Source organism: Pelophylax lessonae, assembly GCF_965119305.1.
Source record: "Pelophylax lessonae genome assembly, chromosome: 4".
Classification (NCBI taxonomy): Eukaryota; Metazoa; Chordata; class Amphibia; order Anura; family Ranidae; genus Pelophylax; species Pelophylax lessonae.
The window spans coordinates 398,360,255-398,387,651 of NC_138771.1; positions in this window are offsets into that span (position 1 = coordinate 398,360,255).

Below are 27,397 nucleotides of genomic sequence, written 5' to 3' on the forward strand. Positions count from 1 at the left end.
CCTGATCAAAAGCAGAGGTTCTGAGAGGGCTTCCCTTGTGGCTAAGTGCAAGGCACCCCTGGAGGTGGAGACAGGGAATGCTGTGCCCAAAGGAACAGGGGTCGTCAGCTGCGGCAAGCTTCGGTGAAGAGGTGACTGCTGTTGTAGTAGACACGTAGTGCATGCTGAAATGCAGGTTGCCTTGAAGGTGACCAGAGGTGGTAGCCAGGCGTGCAACAAGAGCAAGGTCAAGCCAAGGGGTCAAACACAGTTCATCAAGCAGTAGAGGAGTCCGAAGGGACAAGCCAGGGGTCATACACGGAACAGCAGACTGGAGCAGAGTAGGTAAACAAGCCGTGATCTGAGCCAGGAGTAGAGATGAGACAGGTGAGACAAGCGCGGTCGGTAACAGGTAATCCAAGTAAACAGGAACACAGGAAACAGGAAGCTGAAGATCATCCAGCAACTAATGGCTGGAGCAGGCTGATTTAAATAGGCCACTGGGCGTCGCTGCATTAGTGTGGGCGGCAGATCCAGCTCTCTTGTGGGAAGTTCCCTGACAATGCCCCCCCCCCCCAAAGGGCAGCCTCTGGATGCCCAATTGGGCCTGCTTCTCAGGATGCTTGTTGAAAAATTAAACCCCCCTGTCCGAGACAATACTGTTTGGTACGCCGTGTAGCCTCACAATCTCCTTGATGAAGATATGTGCTGTCTCCATGGCTGAGGGAGTGCCCACCATAGGCAGGAAGTGTGCCATAAGCCATCTACCACTACCAGGATAGTTTAAAAACCTTCAAAAGTGGGCAGTTCTACAATAAAGTCCATAGACAACATCCTCCAAGGATGGTCCGGAACAGGCAGAGGTCTTAGCAAGCCCCAAGTCTGCATGAGACTTCCCATACTTTGGGTACAGGTCGTACAAGAACTTACATAGTCTTTGCAATCCTGTCTAAGGTTGGGCCACAAATAGGAACATTGGATCAGTTCTAATGTCTTGCGGACTCCAAAATGGCCTGCCAGCTGGTGGTCGTGGAACGTTTTAAGAACCTGGACTCTGGCTCCCTCGGGTACAAAAATCTTATCCCCGTGCCACAAAAGACCTTCCTGCCAGGCAGAAACCTGTTCCAGGGTGGCCCTTAGATCAGGCTGGATAAGAAGAAAGTTCTGGGGAGACAGAATGGTGCTGGGGATGACAGTCTTTGGGGTCTCAGGGAACATTCGTGACAGAGCATCCGCTTTACCATTCTTGGATCCTGGGCGATAGGTGAGGTGGAAATTAAATCTTGAGAAAAACAAGGCCCACCTGGCCTGTCGTGGTCTTAAGTGTTTGGAAGATCTGAGATACTTCAAGTTCTTATGGTCAGTGAATATCATAATTGGGTGTGCTGCACCCTCCAGGAGATATCTCCACTCCTCCAGAGTGACTTTGATGGCCAACAGTTCCCGATCCCCAACATCATAGTTCCTCTCTGGCTGAGACGGCTTTCGGGAGAAGAAAGCCACTGGATGCAATAGTGCTTTAGGGCCCAGACATTGAGATAGGACGGCCCCTGTGGCGACTTCAGATGCATCAACCTTCAGTAAGTAGGGTAGGGCGGGGTCGTAATGCTGCAGGACAGGGGCAGAAGTGAATAACGCCTTTAATTTATCAAAAGCCTCTTGAGCCTCTTGGGACCACTGGAAGCGGCAGTGTTGGCGGGTTTGCTGGGTAATTGGGGAGATAATGCCAGAAAAGTCCTTGATGAACCTCCGATAGAAATTTGCAAACCATACGAACCTCTGAATGCCCTTTTTGTCTGTGGGAGCTGGCCACTCCAGGATGGCAGACACCTTCTGGGGTCCATGGCTACCCTATCAATGTAAATGATCAGACCCAAAAATTGTATAGAAGTCTTTTCAAAGGAACACTTCTCTGCTTTTGCATAGAGTCCGTGTACCCTTAGTGTGGACAGCACTTTCTTGACATGGATTCTATGTAGTTCCAGGGTAGGGGAGAAGACAAGAATGTCGTCCAGGTACACAATCATGAAGTTATCCAGGTATTCTCTAAAGATATTATTCACAAAGTGCTGAAAGGTAGATGGAGCGTTACATAGACCAAAAGGCATAACCAGGTACTCAAAATGCCCAAAACGTGTTCGAAAGGCTGTTTTCCATTCATTGCCCTCACGAATGCATACTAGGTTGTAGGCACCGCGCAAGTCCAATTTAATAAAGACCCAGGCGGTACAGAACCTCGGAAAGAGCTCAGGAACAAGCGGAAGAGGGTACCGGTTTTTAATGGTTATTTTATTGAGCTCTCTGTAATCCACACAGGGTCTGAGTGTATGAGCTTTTTTTTCTACGAAGAAAATTCCGGCGCCAGCTGGAGAAGATGAGGGGCAGATGAATCCCTTCTTTAGGTTTTCATCAATGTACTGGCGCAACACCTCAAGCTCAGTCTCTGAAAGTGGAAAAATCCTTCTGAAGCGAACTTCTGCACCAGGTAATAGCTCAATAGGGCAGTCGTAGGGGCGATGAGGTGGTAGTATATCGGCCTTCTTTTTGTCAAAGACATCCAGGAAATCGTGACAAACTGGAGGAACATCCTGGCTGGAGTCGGAGACTGGCTGGACCATCAGGCAACTGGAAGGAGACAAAGGTTTGGGCATCAGACAGTGCTGAAGTGTAAGAGACGCTCAGCTGGACCCAAACAGATGTTTGTGCGCATGCCCAGGCACAGAGCAAGGAATGTGCGTATGCGCATGCACGAACGCACGAACGTGCGTACACAGCGTGCGCACGTAATTGGCGCCAAACGGCCTATTTATACTGAGCAGTGACAGGAGCATATTGCTGAGTGGTCTTTCAGCTTGTTCCTGTTTACCTGTGCCGTGACCTGCTTCTGGATTACCTGTTATACCGACCCGGCTTGCCCCTGACTCTCCTTTGGATTCCTGCCTGCCTGCCTGTGACCTCGGCTTGTGTCTGACCCTGCTCTTGCCTTATGCTTTTGTACCTCGCTGCCAGACTGTGTACCGACTTCGGCTTGTAGCCTGACTCCTCTCCTGTCTCACGTTCCTGTACCCGTGCTGTCCGGCTGTTGACGACTCCTTGGCTTGTGTTCCGGTTTCGCTCCTGCCTTCTCATCCAGCATCACCGAGTTCCAGTTCCAGTTGCTCATCCGGTGATCCACAGCCATCAGTCTCCTGTCAAGACACCACCTGCTATACCGGCCCTCTTGCCACTCTGTGTCCTACACCGCCTGTCATCTCTACCAAGGGTGTTGGACAGGAGGTGCAAGAGAAGCCCTCTCTACAGCTTGGTCTCCACCAGGTACGTGATATGAAGGCAGTAGGGGGTCCCAAAGGAGATCTCCCTTCAGATCCAGTCTATCTGCGGGTTGTGTGCTCACAACCATGGTATCCCCAGAATTATGGGGAATATGGGGGAACATAAAATATCAAACTTCAGGAACTCTTGATGGCCAGAGTCAGTAATGGTAAGAATAGGCACCGTCTCGTGAGTAACAGGCCCGGATTGAGGAGTGGTACCGTCGGCCAACTGGACCTTGAGTTTAAGTTCTTTAGTTTGAAGAGGAATCCGAAAGTCCTTGGCAAGGGTAACATCCATGAAGCAACTACATGCCCCAGAGTCAATTATTGTCGGGAGTCGGACCTCCCCTTTCGCTACCTGTAGGGAGACATGGAGAACAAGATGAGTAAGGGAAGATCCGGAGACTTGATGATACATGGAGTTGTGTGGGGAAGACTTACTGGCCCTCACAGGGCAGTTGCTGAGAAAGTGTCCGGCCTCCCCACAGTAGAGGCAGAGGTTAACCCGCCTGCGGCGGAGTCTCTCATCAGAGGTCAGGGCAGAACGAACAATGCCGATTTGCATAGGTTCTCCTTCAGAGGAGGCTGGTGTGGCTGGAATATGTGCAGGGACAACCGGGACCTTTGGCAGCATCCAGGAAGGCCGAAAGGACTGAACACGTTCAGATCGCCTGTCAGAGAAACGGCCATGCTGCAACTGGCAACTCCGCCAGTACTTCCAATGGCCGCAATGGACTCAGGCCATAGACTCATTGTCAGTGAAATGGCTGTGCTGCAAATGGCAACTTTGCCAGTACTTCCCATGGCCGCAATGGACTCAGGCCATAGACTAATTCACTGGCCTAAAAAGGACTCTGCTCAGCCCATCAGATTGATGGATTGTCTTCAGCTCTTCCTGTTTCCTGAGCATTGCAACTTCCTGAAATTCCAGTTTGACCCAGCTTGTTCCTGACCTGTCTGCTCTCTCTCCTGGCTTTGACCCCCGGCTTCGTCTTACCATCCCTGCTCCAGTTTGGCTCTCCCGTTATCAAATCTCGGCTTGGCTCATGGACTTGCTTCCTGTCTACCTGCCCTCCAGTACCTGATCTTGGCTTTCCCACTGACTTGTCTGCTTCTGGCCTTCCTGCTATACCTTTGTCTTGCACCTGTTGCAGCTTCCTGCCGAGCCCTGTGTTTGACCCCTGGCCAGTCTTACACCTACTGCCTGGTTGTTCCTGGTTCCTCCTTGGACTGTCCGTTGTATTCCTGCCCAGCTAGAGACTGCCTGTCTACCATCAGGACCCTGCCAGCAACCAGTGCTTCTCTGGGCGCTACACCCTCTGTCTCAACCCCAGGGGTGTGCCGCACTCAGCTGCAAGGGGAGCCCTCTCTGCATCTCGGCCTCGGATCAGGTACGTGACAGTACAATCCAGCCATGTCAGAGGCCGACAGAGGTGCTTCCCCAATTGAGGCTTTGTGCCAGCAAGTCACCGCCCTCACTCAGGCAGTGAAAAGACTCCAGGAAGGTTATTTCCAGTTGGAAGGTCACCTGCAACACCTTGCCGTTTCGCCTCCTACAGAGTCCAATCAATCGCCTGCCAGCACCTCTTCATCCCCATTACCACAAGGACACGCTATCTCCACCCACTCCATGCTAGTCCCGCCTCCTGAACCACGAGTACCCACCACTCCTGAGGGATTTTCTGGATATCGAAAGAAGTTCAGGGCCTTTAAGAACGCCTGGTTGCTATACTTGGCCTTGCAACCCCGGACCTTTTCTCTGGACTCTGTGAAAGTGGGGTTCATCATCTCTTTGCTGTCTGAAGAACCCCAAACCTGGGCTCATAACTTAATGGAACAGAAGAGCCCTGTTCTGGACTCTGTGGACACATTCTTTGAGGCTATGGCTCAGCTTTACGTTGATCCCCAGCGCACGGCCACCGCAGAGGTCGCCTTACACACCCTGCTACAGGGCAAGCGCCCAGTGGAGGACTACACGGTTTAATTCCGTAAATGGTCTGCTGACACTGATTGGAAAGAGGCTGTCCTAAAGGAACAGTTTCGCCAAGGACTTTCTGAGACAATAAAAGATGAGCTGGCTCGAGTGGAGACCCCCGCTACCCTTGAGGGTCTCATACAACTCGCCATTCAACTTGATAGACGTCTGCGGGAGCGACGCTCGGAGCGTCTCCAAACATTCCGGCCTACCTGGATGCTTCCCAAGATCTCTTCTGCTCCACCTGCACCTCCGGTCTCTTCCCCAATGGCAGCATCTGAAGGGGAACCTATGCAGCTGGGCCTGGTCCGCTCCTCCCTGACTCCTGATGAGAGACTACGACGTCGGCAGGCAAAACTATGCCTCTACTGCGGCGGGGCTGGATATTTTCTTTAGAACTGCCCCGTGAGACCCAGCCTTATTCTCAGCCCTCATTTAACTGCCGAGTTTCTGGACTTTCGCTCTCTCACCTTATTCTCCCGGTCTCCTTACAGGTGGCGGAAGGGGAGGTCCAACTTCGAGACATCGTTGACTCTGGGGCCTGGACATTTCTTTGGCCAAGAGACTCCATATTCCTCTTATCCCTAAGACACAATGGCTCGAGGTCCATCTCGCCGATGGGTCCCTACCCAGTTCTGGACCAGTTATCCTAGAGACTGGACCCCTCCTCACCACAGCAGACTCCGGTCATCAGGAGTTCATCCGTTTTGATGCCCTTTGTTCCCCCATGTTTCCCATCATCCTGGGACTTCCTTGGCTGCAAGCCCATAACCCCCAAATCGATTGGGCCACGAAGGAACTCACCTTTTCTTCTGTCTACTGTCAGCAGCATTGCTTCCCTCAAAGACCTAGTGGGCCTGCTAGTTGCTTGTCTGTTCAACCAACACCTGAGCCACTCCTGGATATCCCACCTGCTTACCAGGACTTCAGGGACGTCTTTGACAAGAAAAAAGCCGAGGTCCTTCCTCCCCACCGGCCTTACGATTGCCTTATAGAAATGCTTCCCGGAGCCGAGATCCCGTTTGGAAGGATATTCCCCCTTTCTGAAAAGGAACTAGAGGCCCTATGTGTCTATATCGATGATAATTTGAAAAAGGGGTTTATTCTCCCATCTTCTTCTCCTGCAGGTGCTGGTATATTCTTTGTGGCACCTTGAGACCCTGTGTGGACTATAGAGAGCTGAATAAGTTCAATTTCAAAAATCGGTATCCCCTCCCCCTTGTCCCCGAACTCTTCCAGAGGTTCCGGACCGCCCAGCTCTTTACCAAGTTAGACCTGCGGGGAGCTTATAACCTTGTCCGGATACGGGAGGGAAATGAGTGGAAGACCGCATTCAGAACTCGTTTTGGACATTATGAATACCTTGTCATGCCCTTCGGCCTGTGTAATGCCCCAGCCACATTCCAGCACCTGGTAAATGATATCTTTCGGGAGTTTCTTGACCACTTCGTCATCGTATACCTTGACGATATCCTCATTTTTTCTGCCTCACTGGAACTCCATCGGGTTCACGTTAAAGTCCTTTCTTCCTTGAGAAAACACGGACTCTATGCCAAGGCGGAGAAGTGTGACTTTGAAAAGGGGTCCATTCAGTTTTTGGGACTCATCATTTCCACCGATGGGATCGCAATGGACCCACAAAAAGTGAAAGCGATCCTAGATTGGCCTGCTCCTTTTGACAAGAAAGGTGTTCAGAGATTTGTGGGCTTTGCTAATTTTTACAGGCGTTTTGTGAAAAATTTTACTTCCATCATCTCCCTCATCACCCAGTTAACCCGCCATCAGTCCCGCTTTCTGTGGTGTCAGGAGGCCCAAATGGCATTTGACAAACTTAAACAGCTATTTATTTTTGCACCCGTCCTACAACACCCTGATCTGGCTCTGCCCTATGTGTTGGAGGTCGATGCCCCGGAAGTGGCCACCGGGGCAATCCTGTCGCAACGTCAAGGGCCCAAATCTCTCCTCCATCCTGTGGCCTTCTTTTCTAGGAAAATGTCACCTCCGGAGAAGAATTATGACGTTGGCGACCGAGAACTGTTGGCCATTAAATTTGCACTAGAAGAGTGGAGATATCTATTGGAAGGAGCCATCCATCCTATTATGATCTTCCCAGACCACAAAAACTTGGAGTACCTCAGAACTGCCAAACGTTTGAGACCCAGACAAGCCAGATGGGCGCTGTTTTTCTCCAGGTTTAACTTATCGACCTGGCTCCAAGAATGGGAAAGCAGATGCTCTCTCCCGGATGTTTCCAGATACCCCAGAAACAGCAGAACCTAATACCATCCTTTCTTTCCATAATTTTCTCCTTATCCAGCCTGACCTGATGACGGCAATCCGACAGGCCTCAGCCCTTTGCTTGGATCCTGAAGTACCCTCCCTGAAAAAACAGGAAGGGTTGCTGTGGCATCAGGATAAAATCTGCATCCCTCCCCAAGTAAGACCTCAAGTTCTTAAAATATTTCATACAAAGAAAGTACCCCCAATAATTTGGGACTTTACATGCCACTCAAACACTGAAAAAAGGTGCAATGATGTATGTATAAAATCAAATTTAATTATATAACAAAAAATATTGAATACACAAACATTATATGACTAGAAAAAACTAGACATACAAAAACTTTAAAAACCTGCAAGTAAAGACAGACCAGTATCCATACAGAAAACTCTTGGGTATCATTGGTAGAAAGAACCGGACAAGACCCTACGCGTTTCGGGTTTTAAAACCCTTCTTCAGGGGTCAACCAGAGTTCGGTACACAATGTTTACCTATATATAGATATAAATTGTATTTCAGCATTCCGAGAATGAGACAATATTCAAAATACAAAAACAATTCATATTATATAGTATATATCAAATGCCATAGTCTTCAAATGTAGGTACCTACCCAAAGGAGTTTTCTTTGTAGGGGCAACTGGGCTGTCAATTAAAATCGGTATCAACCGAAAAGGAGATGTCTGGTATCATAGAAGACATAATTCACTGAGAAAAAGAGTAATTATAGAGATGGCTGGAAGTTGACAACATTGTGGGCGCACAATGATCCATTATTGGTCCTAAATGGTCCCCATGAGTAGCTGGGCCACTGTAATATCTCAGTAGTCACTGAAACAATGGTAGAGTAAAGAGGCATATATACATAAGTATATGTCATAATAATCTTTAGGTGAATAATAAGAAGGGTACAGATGGAAGGGAGTAAGGAATATCCTTATCATACCTCTTGTAAGTATATATTGTTCGTGGCTAGAGGTAAGCGGAGTACATAAATATAGCGGTTTCAGGCCGTGGACAATATCCTAGAGAAAAATAGTTGTGTATGGAAGAGAAGGGAAAGCCAGGACAAGGGAAAAATTCCAAAGATGGAGACAAAAGGAATTGGGTTAGACCTCACAATCCTCTTGAATTAATGACAAAGGTATGTGCAATATACTATAGTGAGGAGAAGAAAATCATGCCATGCAGATAAAAGAAAGGAAAAAATTAATTAGATGCTTTTAGAATCCCAAAAGGCATTGAAGAGGAAGACCATAGTTTGTTTCCATAAAGTCATGCTAAATAAAGCTTGGTAATTATCTCCAGGATATCCCACATATAGAGCATAGTATAGGAAATATCCAATTACTGATTCCATAGTGTTATGTTCAATCAATTAGCAATATTTCAGGCTTATTAAAGCTTGTCGGTCCACAAATGTGACCCCAAAGACAATGTAGGTTGTTTTTTTGTATGTATCAAAGATATTCAGGAGACTATGTATCAAGAATAATTATTGGGGTACCCTCACTGGAGATCAAGCCGTATCCAAATAGAAGAAATCAAATAGCCACCTGAAGGTAGTGTAGTGATAGAGTGTGAACAGGCATGAACTGCCAAAGCATACAGCTAGAATAGTGCAGATTAGAATAGAGTCCAATAATGGCCCACATCTGTGAATAGTGTGCACCGTGCTTATATAAATAAAGTGTAATATATTGGTGCCAGAGATGAAGAACGAGTATTTCAAAAGAAAGCTCAGGCGATATACTTACCTTCGTCCTGTTCATATGAAATCAGACACCCTCTGCAAGGGTAGAAGGCAAACAGCCCGCTATAAATCGTCCATGAGGACGCCGGCAGCTGCGCAGTAGGGCAGCGCCCTCCGACCTCTACTGAGGATTGACCAATTGGAGCATCTGCCGTCAGAGCGCAGCACCCGCCCCAACCCGGAAGGGGAGGTAGATTCTGCGCTTCCACGGCGCAGCATCTACCTCCCCTTCCGGGTTGGGGCGGGTGCTGCGCTCTGACTGCAGATGCTCCAATTGGTCAATCCTCAGTAGAGGTCGGAGGGCGCTGCCCTACTGCGCAGCTGCCGGCGTCCTCATAGACGATTTATAGCGGGCTGTTTGCCTTCTACCCTTGCAGAGGGTGTCTGATTTCATACGAACAGGACGAAGGTAAGTATATCGCCTGAGCTTTCTTTTGAAATACTCGTTCTTCATCTCTGGCACCAATATATTACACTTTATTTATATAAGCACGGTGCACACTATTCACAGATGTGGGCCATTATTGGACTCTATTCTAATCTGCACTATTCTAGCTGTATGCTTTGGCAGTTCATGCCTGTTCACACTCTATCACTACACTACCTTCAGGTGGCTATTTGATTTCTTCTATTTGGATACGGCTTGATCTCCAGTGAGGGTACCCCAATAATTATTCTTGATACGGGCAGCCGAATTCATAAAAACTGCAGCTTCAGACTCCTTTGGCTTGTTTAAGTCTCTCCGCCTTAAAATCAATTAACTTGCGCACTGGCGATTTGGACAGCGGGACAGCAACAATGAATTCCGCCGTCAGCGGTATTCAGTTACGATCGCGGCTTCGCAAATTCGCATACTTATGTCTTTGTGCACAGAGTAGTTTCACATAGCAATGTGGTCTAGTGGGTTCCTGCACACATCATCTCCCTCTGCTGTAGGTTCGAGGCTTACCATTTCCACCTAACTTCTTTTTTCATTCTTTTTTTTATTTTTTTTTTAAATCTAACGAATTGGATCATATATATTGCTAAATAATGTTACACCCAGAAGCGCTTGCAAACTTACAACATCTTAAGTGATTTTATGATCTCGTCTGTCTGTAGAATCGATCTTATGATTCCAAGTAGCAAAGGCAAGTCATCAAACCACTACACCACTTCAGGTCAAGATTAAACCTCACAATTTTCCCATGGTCTTCTTCCGAGATTCCATACAATGTTTAGTACTTTAGCTATATGTGCTTTTTAGCCTTAACACACTCCTTTATTTTCACCAAACAGCTCTATTCTGCACAATAGCTAAGTGCTTTGCAACTTCACTGCAGTTAACATCATCATGGTTTCAAATCCCAACAATCACTACACTTGGGATCTCTTTTCACTCTCATTTATTTTATAGATTTTTTAAAGAATATCTAATTTTGGGGGTGGGTGGAGGGGGGGGGGGTGTTCTACCCAAATTTCCAGCACATTAATGGAACCAACACTATTTTTATTCTATGAGTGTGGTCCTAGTTTTCTGGAGCTGCAATTCTTTACACATTTACCATGGTTCTTACAATTTCTGGACCAATAAACATAGGTGTCTGATATTGGACTCTCTCCATATTTGAACAACACAGACCCTCATAGTCCAACACTACATTTGCCTCACACCTCAACACAACACTGTCACATCCCTACCCTACATTCCAACCCCTCACATTACCAGTACAAGCAGCATGCAAAGTGCAAAGCTCCGGCCTTGGCAGCTTAATGGGCCATACACTATAAGATTTTCTCAAGACTTTTTCCTGTAGACTTACCAAAACCATATAATATGAGGTCAAACCTAAACATTTTCAATTTGTATGCAATCAGGCAGGCCCTTGCACTACATAGAAAAGGTAAATCTGAAGGATAAAGTCTCCTCAAAATCTTATAGTGTGTATGCCCCTTTAGTCTGTAGCCACCCACCCAAAAAAAAAAACACATGTTCCGTTCAAAAGTATTTATTGTTCATGGAATTACAGCATAAGGAGGGATGCAGCAAGCTAATATTGACAGTCTCCAGTCCGTGTGCCTTTACAGCGCCAGCCCACGATCTTTGCTCCATGGCTACATTAGGCAAGGATACGGGATTCTGATATCTTCACCAACTTCATGCAGAGTCAAGAAGCAATTCTGCACCTCTACCAGCTCATAGAGGTGTAATGTTCTGGTACCTCTGGTACCCTTTATTTCACTTTCCAAGTCAGTGTATGCGTCCCACCATTCTCTTCTGGTAGGTGCGCATACACCTTTAAGACCGATGCTGTCATCACTGAGCGCCGCAGAGCGGCTATTTCAACCGCCGGCGTTCTCACTCACATGTTTGTTCAACCTGCCTTGAAGCTCACATGCTCACAAGCGTACCTCGCTGTCGGAACCTCGCTACGGATCCCTGTATCCCGCTACCGGATCACTAGCTCATACCGAACCTCTCTACTACTGCTTGCTATTAGTGATAAGTACCCCGCAGGGGAATCCTCCATAAACCTTCCTACTAAGCTTACACTATCTAGCTCTGCATATTAAGGACTGTTACTATCCTCTGCACTGTTGTTTAGATTGCTAACTCTTGAGCCTACTAACATCTATCCTTGCACTGGGTTAGTCTCTCCTGTATGTCATCTGCTATCCTACCACCTACTACCATACATGATTGCTAACCTATCTGCATCCTACCTGTTACCATCTATACTCTCATGAACATTTCTCTCAAGTGCTGTTCACCTATTGTCACTGTTCATACCTGTCTCTTTAGCTCATCACCACTATAGTGCTATATACATCTATCACTCCAGGAACATCTTATTGAGTGTGTATATTTGTATGCTGAATCAGACAGACCACAGTGATGAGTCTTGGGAGTTGGAATTGGTATTTCAACGTATCTCTACATGACTACTGAGTGGAGTTTTTCTGCAGCTGCAAATCCATCTTGTTTCAGAAAACGCAGGAGCGTTACAGATTGAACGAACCTCAAATGGATTCAGCAGATTTACCCACTCAAGTGACACAATTAAAACAACAAGTGACTGAGTTAATACACGCTCTTACTGAATTAAAAGAAGACAATCAGGCTCTGAAGCAGCAGGTAACCCGTCTATCACAACTTGCCACTGCTCAGCCCCCTGAACCCAAAATAAATCCTCCTCTAGTGTTTACAGGTGATCGCAAAAAAATTTGTGAATTCAAAAACGCCTGTCAGTTACTTTTCTTGCTAAAACCTCGTACCTACCTTACTGATCATATCAAAGTCTGTACTATTATTTTATACCTAACAGGTGATCCACGGGCCTGGGCAGACTCTCTCTTTGAGAAAAATGATCAGCTTCTCAACTCCTATGCTTTATTCCTAGCGGAACTCGCTAGTCTATATGATGACCCCAATAGGCAGAGTACTGCCGATATTCAATTGAGGTCCTTGAAACAAGGTAGGAGACCTGTAGAAGACTTTGTAGCAGAGTTCAAAAGATGGACCCTTGATTCAGGGTGGAATGATACATCTCTGAGAACTCAATTTAGACTCGGCCTATCAGAAGCCGTTAAAGACGAGCTCGCCCGAGCGGATTTACCGGACACCCTGGATGCTTTGATACAACTCAGTATCAACATAGACAGGAGGCTGCGAGAAAGAAAGGCTGAAAAAATGGGAATGGCATTGTCCAGTCCTTCTCGGATTTCGGCCGTTGACCCTACTCCTATGGAGGTAGGAACCATACGCCCACCTTTACTACAACTACTGAAAGAGCCAGGAGACGATCCAGTAATCTTTCCTTGTACTGCGCATCCCCGGATCACATGATAAGCGTCTGTCCCCTTGTCCGCAAAAAAGAGGGTGAGTGTTCACATGTCCTCCTAGGGGGATTGACAACTTCATTTACTAACCCTTATCTTTTTGTTCGTTTGACATTGCAGTGGGACCAGACTAGGATTACCACTAAGGCCATGATCGACACAGGATCTTGTGGAAATTATATCGATATACGTTTTGCTACTTTAAATAAAGTACCTATTATTTCAAAACCTAAGCCTGTCTCTGTGAGTCTTATTAACGGTATTCCGTTATCTTCTGGCCCAATCACTAATCAGACACAAGCACTCCTAGTCACCACTAACGAGTCTCATACGGAGACCACTACCTTCGACCTATTATCTTCGCCCCACTTTCCCACTGTTTTGGGACTTCCCTGGTTACACACACATCAACCAACCATAGATTGGAAGAAACGGACCCTAACCTTCCTCTCTTACTATTGCGAGAGTACGTGTAACCTCCCGTCTTATGGAAAGATCCTGTCTGTGGTGTCAGATGAGATTGCACCACTATGCTATCAGGATCTGTCCAAAGTTTTTCTTGAGAAAAATGCTCAAGTACTGCCTCCCCATAGGGATTATGATTGCACTATTGATCTACTCCCAAATAGTAAACTGCCTTTTGGTCATGTTTATCCTCTTTCGCAGGATGAACTTTCCCATCTCAAGGAATACTTGGATGAGAATTTGACAAAAGGTTTTATTAGACCTTCCACTTCTTCCACAGCTGCAGGACTTTTTTTTATCCGCAATAAAGACTCAAGTCTCAGGCCTATTATCGACTATAGGCAATTGAACGCCATTACAGTAAAAGATCGTTATTAGTGTTGAGCGAACACGGACTGTATTATTCGTGTTCGTACCGAATAATTGGATTTTTGTTACCCGAACACGGACACGGACACTTTACTGTATGTTCGGGTAAAAAATCCGTGTTCGGTCGTTTTATTTCCGGGTTTTGCATGTTTTGGCGCTCTTTTCATGGCGGGCTTTCAACAGCCAATCAACAATCGTTTAACTGGTGTGCCTTAAGCTATCCCAGCCATGCCTGCAAATGTATGAGTAGCTGTGATTGGCCGTCTGAAGCATGTGACCAAGTCTTTATAAGTTCGAGGCAGCCGCAGCGGCGTCATTCTGCTGCTTAGCTCAGGGACAGAGCACACATACGTGCTGGCTGCTGATTAGGGAAAGACAGGCAGGGAAAACGAATTGGTGTCCGGATAGAATTTAGGGTCAGGTCGGAGTGTTTAGGCAGGGCGAGTTGTAGGCATTTTAGGGATAGAGTCTGCTGAATTATAGGGTCAGTGTGTTCTACAAACTATAATCGATATTGCTGTGTGGTCTGGGATAGGAGATAGGCAGGTGTCAGTGATCCACATCCATTTTTCTGTGTGTGGGCTGCAGTGAACACAATCTTTTTGGGGTGCAGTGAACACAATCCTTTTGGGGTGCAGTGAACAAAATCTTTGTGGGGTACAGTGAACACAATCTTTGTGGGGGGCAGTGAAGACAATCCTTGTGGGGTGCAGTGAAGACAATCCTTGTGGGGTACAGTGAACACAATCTTTGTGGGGTGCAGTGAAGACAATCCTTTTGGGGTGCAGTGAACACAATCTTTGTGGGGTGCAGTGAACAAAATCTTTGTGGGGTACAGTGAACACAATCTTTGTGGGGTACAGTGAACAAAATCTTTGTGGGGTACAGTGAACACAATCTTTGTGGGGTGCAGTGAAGACAATCCTTGTGGGGTGCAGTGAAGACAATCCTTGTGGGGTGCAGTGAAAAAAAAATCTTTGGGGGGTACAGTGAACACAATCTTTGTGTGGTACAGTGAACACAATCTTTGTGGGGTGCAGTGAAGACAATCCTTGTGGGGTGCAGTGAAGACAATCCTTGTGGGGTGCAGTGAACAAAATCTTTGGGGGGTACAGTGAACACAATCTTGTGGGGTGCAGTGAACACAATCTTTGTGGGGTGCAGTGAAGACAATCCTTTTGGGGTGCAGTGAAGACAATCCTTTTGGGGTGCAGTGAACACAATCTTTGTGGGGTACAGTGAACACAATCTTTGTGGGGTGCAGTGAAGACAATCCTTGTGGGGTGCAGTGAAGACAATCCTTGTGGGGTACAGTGAACACAATCTTTGTGGGGTGCAGTGAAGACAATCCTTTTGGGGTGCAGTGAACACAATCTTTGTGGGGTGCAGTGAACAAAATCTTTGTGGGGTACAGTGAACACAATCTTTGTGGGGTACAGTGAACACAATCTTTGTGGGGTGCAGTGAAGACAATCCTTGTGGGGTGCAGTGAAGACAATCCTTGTGGGGTGCAGTGAACAAAATCTTTGGGGGGTACAGTGAACACAATCTTTGTGTGGTACAGTGAACACAATCTTTGTGGGGTGCAGTGAAGACAATCCTTGTGGGGTGCAGTGAAGACAATCCTTGTGGGGTACAGTGAACACAATCTTTGTGGGGTGCAGTGAAGACAATCCTTTTGGGGTGCAGTGAACACAATCTTTGTGGGGTGCAGTGAACAAAATCTTTGTGGGGTACAGTGAACACAATCTTTGTGGGGTACAGTGAACACAATCTTTGTGGGGTGCAGTGAAGACAATCCTTGTGGGGTGCAGTGAACAAAATCTTTGGGGGGTACAGTGAACACAATCTTTGTGGGGTACAGTGAACACAATCTTTGTGGGGTGCAGTGAAGACAATCCTTGTGGGGTACAGTGAACACAATCTTTGTGGGGTGCAGTGAAGACAATCCTTTTGGGGTGCAGTGAACACAATCTTTGTGGGGTGCAGTGAACAAAATCTTTGTGGGGTACAGTGAACACAATCTTTGTGGGGTACAGTGAACAAAATCTTTGTGGGGTACAGTGAACACAATCTTTGTGGGGTGCAGTGAAGACAATCCTTGTGGGGTGCAGTGAACACAATCTTTGTGGGGTACAGTGAACACAATCTTTGTGGGGTGCAGTGAAGAAAATCCTTTTGGGGTGCAGTGAACACAATCTTTGTGGGGTACAGTGAACACAATCTTTGTGGGGTGCAGTGAAGACAATCCTTGTGGGGTGCAGTGAACAAAATCTTTGTGGGGTACAGTGAACACAATCTTTGTGGATTACAGTGAACACAATCTTTGTGGGGTGCAGTGAAGACAATCCTTTTGGGGTGCAGTGAACACAATCTTTGTGGGGTGCAGTGAAGACAATCCTTGTGGGGTGCAGTGAAGACAATCCTTGTGGGGTGCAGTGATCAAAATCTTTGTGGGGTACAGTGAACACAATCTTTGAGGGGTACAGTGAACACAATCTTTGTGGGGTGCAGTGAACAAAATCTTTGTGGGGTACAGTGAACACAATCTTTGTGGGGTACAGTGAACACAATCTTTGTGGGGTGCAGTGAAGACAATCCTTTTGGGGTGCAGTGAACACAATCTTTGTGGGGTACAGTGAACACAATCTTTGTGGGGTGCAGTGAACAAAATCTTTGTGGGGTACAGTGAACACAATCTTTGTGGGGTGCAGTGAAGACAATCCTTTTGTGGTGCAGTGAACACAATCTTTGTGGGGTACAGTGAACACAATCTTTGTGGGGTGCAGTGAAGACAATCCTTGTGGGGTGCAGTGAAGACAATCCTTGTGGGGTACAGTGAACACAATCCTTGTGGGGTGCAGTGAAGACAATCCTTTTGGGGTGCAGTGAACACAATCTTTGTGGGGTACAGTGAACACAATCTTTGTGGGGTGCAGTGAAGACAATCCTTGTGGGGTGCAGTGAAGACAATCCTTGTGGGGTGCAGTGAACAAAATCTTTGGGGGGTACAGTGAGCACAATCTTTGTGGGGTACAGTGAACACAATCTTTGTGGGGTGCAGTGAAGACAATCCTTTTGGGGTGCAGTGAACACAATCTTTGTGGGGTACAGTGAACACAATCTTTGTGGGGTGCAGTGAAGACAATCCTTGTGGGGTGCAGTGAAGACAATCCTTGTGGGGTGCAGTGAACAAAATCTTTGTGGGGTACAGTGAACACAATCTTTGTGGGGTGCAGTGAACAAAATCTTTGGGGGGTACAGTGAACACAATCTTTGTGGATTACAGTGAACACAATCTTTGTGGGGTGCAGTGAAGACAATCCTTTTGGGGTGCAGTGAACACAATCTTTGTGGGGTACAGTGAACACAATCTCATACTTCTGAAGATTTGAGGGTGCTGCCTGTTTTATCCTCCTCCTCCTCATCCATCCTTTTAGGGGTACAAACAATAGTAATTGGGGCCTAGTGTGCTTCTGTACGTGTGAAAAACATACACTTTTTTTTATCATATTTCCTATTCCGCTATTCAATAAAAACCTTTGGGGATCAATTAAATTGCGGGATAGTCTGTGTCGGTACGTGTGAGATCCACCTTTCCAAGTTTTTGGGGTTCATCTCATACTTCTGAAGCTTTGAGGGTGCTGCCTGTTCCATACTCCTCCTCCTCCTCCTCCATCCTTTTAGGTGTACAAACAATAGTAATTGGGGCCTAGTGTGCTTCTGTACGTGTGAGATACATACACTATTTTTGATCATATTTCCTATTCCGCTATTCAATAAAAACCTTTGGGGATCAATTAAATTGCGGAATAGTCTGTGTCGGTACGTGTGAGATCCACCTTTCCAAGTTTTTGGGGTTCATCTCATACTTCTGAAGCTTTGAGGGTGCTGCCTGTTCCATACTCCTCCTCCTCCTCCTCCATCCTTTTAGGTGTACAAACAATAGTAATTGGGGCCTAGTGTGCTTCTGTACGTGTGAGATACATACACTTTTTTTGATCATATTTCCTATTCCGCTATTCAATAAAAACCTTTGGGGATCAATTAAATTGCGGAATAGTCTGTGTCGGTACGTGTGAGATCCACCTTTCCAAGTTTTTGGGGTTCATCTCATACTTCTGAAGCTTTGAGGGTGCTGCTTGTTCCATACTCCTCCTCCTCCTCATCCATCCTTTTAGGTGTACAAACAATAGTAATTGGGGCCTAGTGTGCTTCTGTACGTGTGAGATACATACACTTTTTTTGATCATATTTCCTATTCCGCTATTCAATAAAAACCTTTGGGGATCAATTAAATTGCGGAATAGTCTGTGTCGGTACGTGTGAGATCCACCTTTCCAAGTTTTTGGGGTTCATCTCATACTTCTGAAGCTTTGAGGGTGCTGCCTGTTCCATACTCCTCCTCCTCCATCCTTTTAGGTGTACAAACAATAGTAATTGGGGCCTAGTGTGCTTCTGTACGTGTGAGATACATACACTTTTTTTGATCATATTTCCTATTCCGCTATTCAATAAAAACCTTTGGGGATCAATTAAATTGCGGAATAGTCTGTGTCGGTACGTGTGAGATCCACCTTTCCAAGTTTTTGGGGTTCATCTCATACTTCTGAAGCTTTGAGGGTGCTGCCTGTTCCATACTCCTCCTCCTCCTCATCCATCCTTTTAGGTGTACAAACAATAGTAATTGGGGCCTAGTGTGCTTCTGTACGTGTGAGATACATACACTTTTTTTGATCATATTTCCTATTCTGCTATTCAATAAAAACCTTTGGGGATCAATTAAATTGCGGAATAGTCTGTGTCGGTACGTGTGAGATCCACCTTTCCAAGTTTTTGGGGTTCATCTCATACTTCTGAAGATTTGAGGGTGCTGCCTGTTCCATACTCCTCTTCCTCATCCTCCCTTTAGGGTAGGAAAAAATTTAATCGGGCCTAGTCTGTGTTTGTACGTGTGAGATACACAGTTTTTTATCCTATTCCGCTATTCAATACACACCCTTTTGGTGTAAAAAACATTAAATTGCGGCATAGTTTGCATATTTGACTGTGAGATACACCCGTGCGATACTGTTGTTCTTTTGTTCTGCTATTCAATAAAGACCTTTCTAGGGCAAGATCTTAAATTTCAGAAATATGAGGAGAGCGTCAAATAGGGGCCGTGGCCTGGGTCGTGGTGCTGCTGCTAGAGCTCCTGTTGCAAGGAGAGGACGTGGTCGATCTGTGCCAGCTACACGCACAAGTGAAACACCTTCCTCAAGTGTGAGTAGGCGACAGAACCTGCAGCAGTATTTGGTAGGGCATCATACGCCTCTAGAAGTGATGAGGCCAGAACACAGAGAGGCGATAGTAGATTGGTTTGCTGCTGACAGTGCCTCCAGTTCCTTCACATTGTCTCCCACCCAGTCTACTGCAGAAAGGTCAGAGTTGGCACCTGCAGCCAATGTCCAACCGTCTTTCACCTCACCCCCTTGCAAATCAGGCAAGCAGTCTGAGCCCCAAGCCATGGAGCAGTCTCTTATTCTTTTTGAGGACTCTGTCAGCAGGGTTTCCCAGGGCCATCCACCTAGCCCTGCCCCAGAAGTGGAAGAGATTGAGTGCAGCGATGCCCAACCACTTATTTCTCAAGATGAGTACATGGAAGGACCATCACAGCACGTCTCCGATGATGACGAAACGCAGGTGCCAACTGCTGCGGCGTTCAGCATTGTGGAGACCGACAGGGAGGGCAGGGGTGAAGACTGGGTGGAAGATGATGTGGAGGACGAAGAGGTCCTCGACCCCACATGGAATGAAGGTCATGCAGGTGACCTGAGTATTTTGGAGGAAGAGGCGGTGGTCGCACAGAGCCACCAGCACAGCAGAAGAGGGAGCAGGGTGCAGAAGCAGAGCGGCCGTGCCCTAGACACTACGCCTGCTACTGCCCAACGCAGCAAGGGAACGAGCGCACCAAAGTCAGCTCAAAAGAGTTCTCTAGCGTGGAAGTTCTTTAGAAAATGTGCTGATGACAGGACACGAGTGGTTTGCACCCTGTGCAATCAGAGCCTGAAGCGAGGCATAAACCTTCTCAACCTGAGCACAACCTGCATGATCAGGCATCTAAGTGCAAAGCACGAGCTGCAGTGGAGTACACACCTTCAAAACCAAGAAATGTCTCTGGCTCATCCTGCTTCCTCTTCTGCTGCAGTCTCGGCCGCTCCAGCCACCTCTGTAGTCATACCGGCACCTGCCACCCCGCAAACAGACGATCTGTCAGCAACACCACCACCTGGGTCACCAACAACCATCTCCACAATGTCCCGTGGAAGTGTTCAGCTTTCCATCTCCCAAACACTTGAGAGGAAGAGGAAGTACCCCCCTACCCACCCGCGATCCCTGGCCCTGAATGCCAGCATTTCACAATTATTGGCCTTTGAAATGCTGTCATTCCGTCTGGTGGAGACGCCCAGTTTTAAAAAGCTTATGGTGGCTGTCCCGCAGTATGTCGTGCCCAGCCGCCACTACTTTTCCAGGCAAGCCATCCCTTCCCTGCACAACCAAGTGGGGGAAAAAATCAGGTGTGCACTGCGCAACGCCATCTGTGCCAAGGTCCACCTAACTACCGATACGTGGACCAGTAAGCACGGTCAGGGGCGTTATATCTCCCTAACGGCACACTGGGTAAATGCAGTGGCGGATGGGCCTGAGGCGGATAGCAATTTGGCGCATGTCCTTCCACCACCGAGGATTGCAGGGCGCTTCAGTTTGCCTCCTGTTCCTAACTCATCCTACTCCGCTACCTCATCCTCTACCGCCTCCTCATCCCGACAGCGTAATACCTTCACCACCAACTTCAGCACGGCCAGGGCTAAACGACAGCAGGCAGTTTTACAACTTGCCTGTTTGGGGGACAAACCACACACCGCGCAGGAGTTGTGGAGGAGCATGGAACAGCAGACAAATGAGTGGTTGCTGCCAGCGAGCCTCAAGCCCGGCCTGGTGGTGTGCGATAATGGGCGAAATCTCATAGCAGCTCTGGGCCTAGCCGGTTTGACGCACATCCCTTGCCTGGCGCATGTGCTGAATTTGGTGGTGCAGAGGTTCCTTAAAAACTACCCCGATATGTCAGAGCTGCTGCAGAAAGTGCGGGCCGTCTGTGCGCACTTTCGGCGTTCTCACCCTGCTGCTGCTCGCCTGGCAGCGCTGCAGTGTAACTTCGGCCTTCCCGCTCACCGCCTCATATGTGACGTGCCCACAAGGTGGAACTCCACCTTGCACATACTGCAAAGACTGTGCGAGCAGCAGCAGGCCATAGTGGAGTTTCAGCTGCAGCACGCACGCGTGAGTCGCTCTGCGGAACAGCACCACTTCACCACCAATAACTGGGCCTCCATGCGAGACCTGTGTGCCTTGTTATGCTGTTTTGAGTACTCCACCAACATGGCCAGTGGCAATGACGCCGTTCTCAGCTTAACTATCCCACTTCTATGCCTCCTTGAAAAAACAATTCGGGCGATGATGGAAGAGGATGTGGCACAGGATGAGGAGGAGGAGGAGGAGGATGAAGAGGTAACATTTCAAAGGCTTTCAGGGCAGTCATTCGCAAGGGGCTCCGAGGGTGGGTTCCTGCACACACAAATGCCAGGGACACAATTGTCCAGCAGGGGCACAGTTCTGGAGGATGAGGAGGAGGAGGAGCTGGAGGAGGAGCTGGAGGAGGAGATGGAACCATGTTCACAGCAGGGTGGCACCCAGGCCAGCTCATGGCCATCACTGGTGCGTGGCTGGGGGGATACAGAGGACACGGACGATACACCTCCCACAGAGGACAGCCTTTCGTCGCCTCTTGGCAGCCTGGCACACATGAGCGATTACATGCTGCAGTGTCTCCACAACAACCGCCGAGTTGCCCACATTCTAACTTGTGCTGATTACTGGGTGGCCACGCTGCTGGATCCCCATTACAAGGACAACGTACTGTCCTTAATTCACTCACTGGAGCGCGATCGCAAGATGCGCGAGTACAAGCGCACGCTGGTAGATGCGATGCTGCTGGCATTCCCATCTGACAGCGGGGCCACAGTGGAAGCACAAGGCAGAGGAGGAGGAGGAGGAGGAGGTCGCCAACGCAACCAGGGCACCGCCAGCACCTCAGAAGGCAGGGTTAGCATGGCCGAAATGTGGAAAAGCTTTGTCAGCACGCCACAACAAACAGCACCACCAGCAGCTCAGATGGAACGTCTTAGCAGGAGGCAGCATTTTACCAACATGGTGGAGCAGTATGTGTGCACACGCCTACATGTAGTGAATGAGGGGTCTGCCCCCTTCAACTTCTGGGTCTCCAAATTGGGCACATGGCCTGAGCTTGCCCTTTACGCCTTGGAGGTGCTGGCGTGCCCTGCAGCCAGTGTATTATCTGAACGGGTATTTAGCACGGCTGGGGGCGTTATAACAGACAAGCGCAGCCGCCTGTCCAGAGACAATGTGGACAAGCTCACGTTCATTAAAATGAACCAGGCATGGATCCCACTGGACTTTTCCGTACCTTGTGCAGAATAGCAATGGATACCGACCTTACCCACCCATTGTTCCATTTTTTCTCTTTCTCACTCTTTTGGGGTGTACCCTTATTTAAAATTTGTGAAAAGAAGCAGTGTTGGCTACCTCGTCCTCCTCCTCAGGGCCAGATTAACGTAGGGGCTATTGGAGCTGCAGCTCCAGGCCCCTACCTTTTATATAGGCCCCGGGTTGGCCATATTCACTGTGACCGCTCTTCTGTCACTTGTAAACACAGAAGTCTGGCTTCTATGCTCGCTTCCCCAGGCAGCACCCTCAGAACCTCCCCACACAGCGCGAAGGCCTGACAAGGAGGGACAGTTGCCGATGCATGGATGTGTTTATGGGCTTCAGAGACAGCATCCCATGTTGAATTAGGCATGCATGGCTGCACCCTTCCTCCTCTGGGTGCATGCCAAGGCACGGCCCTTAAGGCCCTTCAAAATCCTCAGCACCAAGACCATGATGCTCTTAATCCGGCCCTGGTCCTCCTCCACCGCCGCTTCCACCTACACCGCCCATATGTGTGCACAGCCTATTGCATTAGGGTGTGCACCCCAAAGTTGAAATACACATGCATGTGTTTGCCTACATGTACATGGCCCCGATACATTACTCTCCCTGCTGGCAAAGAGAAATAGAGCAGAGCAGGTCCGAGGGAGATCTTTCCCATCTCCTCACTGGCAAACAGAGCGATAATGCTATGTGCCCTAGGTGATTAGGGTGTGCCCAGGTACACCCGGCACACCCTGTGCGCACGCCTATGACACCGCCACATCCACCACCACCTCAACCTCCCTCCTACTCCATATGGGCCTCGTCCTTCAGAGATGAAGAACATTGTTTTATTTTTCTGTTTTTTTTTGTTGTTTTAAGTTATTTCCCTATCCACATTTGTTTGCAGAGCACTTGCCATGCTCTTGACTACGTTTTGCTGCCATTCGCAGCACTCTAGCCCTTTCCATTGGTGTTTTAGAGCCATTTTAGTGCCTTAAAGTTCGGGTCCCCATTGACTTCAATGGGGTTCGGTGTCCGGGAAAAGTTCGGTAAAAGTCCGGGACACGGACCCGGACTTTTTTTTAAAGTGCGGCCGAACCCGTCGAACACGGACATCTAGGTGTCCGCTCAACCCTAATCGTTATCCTTTGCCGCTTATCCCTGAACTCATTGAACAAGTGCGTGGAGCTACCTACTTTTCAAAATTGGACCTGAAAGGGGCATACAATCTAATCCGAATCCGTGATGGAGATGAGTGGAAGACAGCATTCAGAACCAGATACGGATTGTTCGAATATCTTGTAATGCCATTTGGGCTATGTAACGCTCCCGCAGCTTTCCAACGATTCATAAACGATATCTTTAGAGACTTACTTGATGTCTGTGTTGTGGTATATCTGGACGATATACTTATTTATTCACGATCCTTGTCTGAACATATAAAACATGTAAGACTCGTGTTATCCAGATTACTCACACACAATCTATACGTGAAACTAAAAAAATGCTTATTTCATAAAGAAGAAGTATTATTCCTAGGATACATCATATCCAAAACAGGAATCAAGATGGATATGAGTAAGATATCCTGCATTCAGGATTGGCCTATACCAACCACCCGCAAAGCACTACAGCGATTCCTTGGATTTTCAAACTTCTATAGGAAGTTCATCAAGAACTTCTCTGCCATTGTGAGACCTCTCACACAACTCACAAGTATTAAGAAACCATTTAAATGGTCAGATGAAGCAAATGAAGCTTTTCGCTTGTTAAAAACAAACTTTACCTCTGCTCCCATACTACACCATCCAGACCCATCCCTCCAATACATTCTGGAAGTAGATGCGTCAAATATGGCAGTAGGAGCAGTACTCTCCCAACGACCAACGAATACTTCACCACTCCATCCAGTCGCCTTCTTCTCTAAATCTCTAAGCAGCCCAGAAGTGAATTACCCAGTGGGTGAAAAGGAACTGCTTGCTATAAAACTGGCTCTGGAGAATTGGCGACATCTACTGGAAGGCACCCGATTACCAATACTCATATATACAGATCATAAAAATCTTCAATATCTTCAGACTAACAAAACCCTCTCCCACCGGCAGGTACGATGGTCACTATTCTTCCTAAGATTTAACTTCCTAGTGACCTACACACCTGCAGACAAGAATAAAAAAGCGGATGCACTATCACGATTAACTGAAGATAATTGCTCCCAAATCCCTTCCGTTCCTATAATACCCTACAAGCATATTATTGGGGTTGTCCGTTCCTTGAAGGAAGAGATTCTGCACGGTATAGGTTTGGATTCACCTCCACCACAACTAAGTGCTGATGCAGAAGGCTTCCTCTACTATAACGACAAACTCTACATACCCCCTACTATGAGCACCAAGATCTTGGAATTGTCACATGATGTGCCTATGGCAGGACATATGGGTATGACAAAGACCCTTAATTTGCTTACCAGGCAGTTTTGGTGGCCTGATATGAAGACATCTATACAAAAGTCTCTTCATGCAACGTCTGTGCCAGGTCCAAAATTGACACTACAAAACCATCCGGTCTACTATGCAGTCTACCAATACCCCAGACTCCATGGGAAGTTGTGTCCTTGGACTTTATAGTAGAACTACCACCTTCCAAAGGATTTAATACCATTTTAGTGTCAGTGGACCATCTGACAAAGATGGCACATTTCGTTGCTATTCGCAGACTACCTTCATCCAAACAAACAGCGGAACTACTGATGAAACATGTCTTTAAGTTACATGGAATTCCTTGTCTTTTGTCTTACCGTGGATCACAATTCATCTCCAAGTTTTGGCAAGAACTATGTCACATACTACGAATTGAGCGAAAGCTCACTTCTCCCTACCATCCTCAGACCAACGGACAGACTGAAAGAGTCAACCAGTGCATCAAGCAATATTTACGTTGCTACACATCATACCTACAGGATGATTGGGTGGATCTCCTCCCTCTGGCAGAATTTGCCTACAACAACGCAACCCACAGTACGACCAAACAGAGTCCGTTCTACTTGAACTATGGGTTTCATCCCACTATTCTTCCACCACGCATCCTTCCATCAAGTAACCCAGTAGCCTCAGACTATCTTACCCAAATAAAAGACTCTCTGGGTTTACTTAATACTACCATCTCACACGCTCATAGTCAACAAAAAAAGTACTATGACCTTCGTAGAAGACCTTCTCCTCAGTATGCTATTGGGGACCTCGTTTGGCTATCAACAAAAAATTTAAGATTAAAGATCCCTAGCAAAAAGCTTGGGCCTCTATTTTTGGGACCCTTCCCAATCAGGAAACTTATTGGAAAAGCTGCAGTACAGCTCACATTACCAACAGACCTCAAGATACATCCCATCTTCCATGTGTCGCTACTGAAGCCCCATGTTCCTGACCAAGGAATAAGGCCTACCATCCCACCTCCACCTCCTGTACAAGTTGAAGGCGGAGAAGAATATGAGATAAAGGAGATTCTGGATTCTCGTATCCACAGAAGAAGACTCCAATATCTAGTACGATGGAAGAACTATGGGCCCCAAGACGACACCTGGCTGGATACCTCTGATATACATGCCCCTAGACTGATTCGCAATTTTCATGCGAAATACCCGGAAAAACCAGCTCTAGAGGCCTTCAGGAGCCGGCCTTAAGGGGGGGCTACTGTAATGTTCTGGTACCTCTGGTACCCTTTATTTCACTTTCCAAGTCAGTGTATGCGTCCCACCATTCTCTTCTGGTAGGTGCGCATACACCTTTAAGACCGATGCTGTCATCACTGAGCGCCGCAGAGCGGCTATTTCAACCGCCGGCGTTCTCACTCACATGTTCGTTCAACCTGCCTTGAAGCTCACATGCTCACAAGCGTACCTCGCTGTCGGAACCTCGCTACTGATCCCTGTATCCCGCTACCGGATCACTCGCTCATACCGAACCTCTCTACTACTGCTTGCTATTAGTGATAAGTACCCCGCAGGGGAATCCTCCATAAACCTTCCTACTAAGCTTACACTATCTAGCTCTGCATATTAAGGACTGTTACTATCATCTGCACTGTTGTTTAGATTGCTAGCTCTTGAGCCTACTAACATCTATCCTTGCACTGGGTTAGTCTCTCCTGTATGTCATCTGCTATCCTACCACCTACTACCATACATGATTGCTAACCTATCTGCATCCTACCTGTTACCATCTATACTCTCATGAACATTTCTCTCAAGTGCTGTTCACCTATTGTCACTGTTCAAACCTGTCTCTTTAGCTCATCACCACTATACTGCTATATACATCTATCACTCCAGGAACATCTTATTGAGTGTGTATATTTGTATGCTGAATCAGACAGACCACAGTGATGAGTCTTGGGAGTTGGAATTGGTATTTCAACGTATCTCTACATGACTACTGAGTGGAGTTTTTCTGCAGCTGCAAATCCATCTTGTTTCAGAAAACGCAGGAGCGTTACAAGAGGACAGGCATGGCCAGGTTGCTGTTCAGCTTCCAAGCCACTTCGGAAGTTCCAGGGTGTTCATGTTGGTCATCGATGCCAGTTCTGGCCATGTGCCTCACAAAATATACACTGACCACAAATGAAGACTAGTGGAGTCCATGAAGGTGGGTTTCTACCAGCTACAACCGCAAGCAGTACCACTCCTGGAAAAATAAAGCAAAGCATAAGACACTTCATCATGAAAATCACATCTTAATGCCCGTTTGCTTCATTCTGAACTTCATTTAATTTCTACATCATGAGTGAAATAACACATTTTCTCACAACTTACACAAACCAGAAATCATTAATGCAAACATTTGAATACACACCTGTGACGCCAAACAGCCCATCACCACAGGCTTCTCATGGTACATGCCATGATTCCAAAATAAG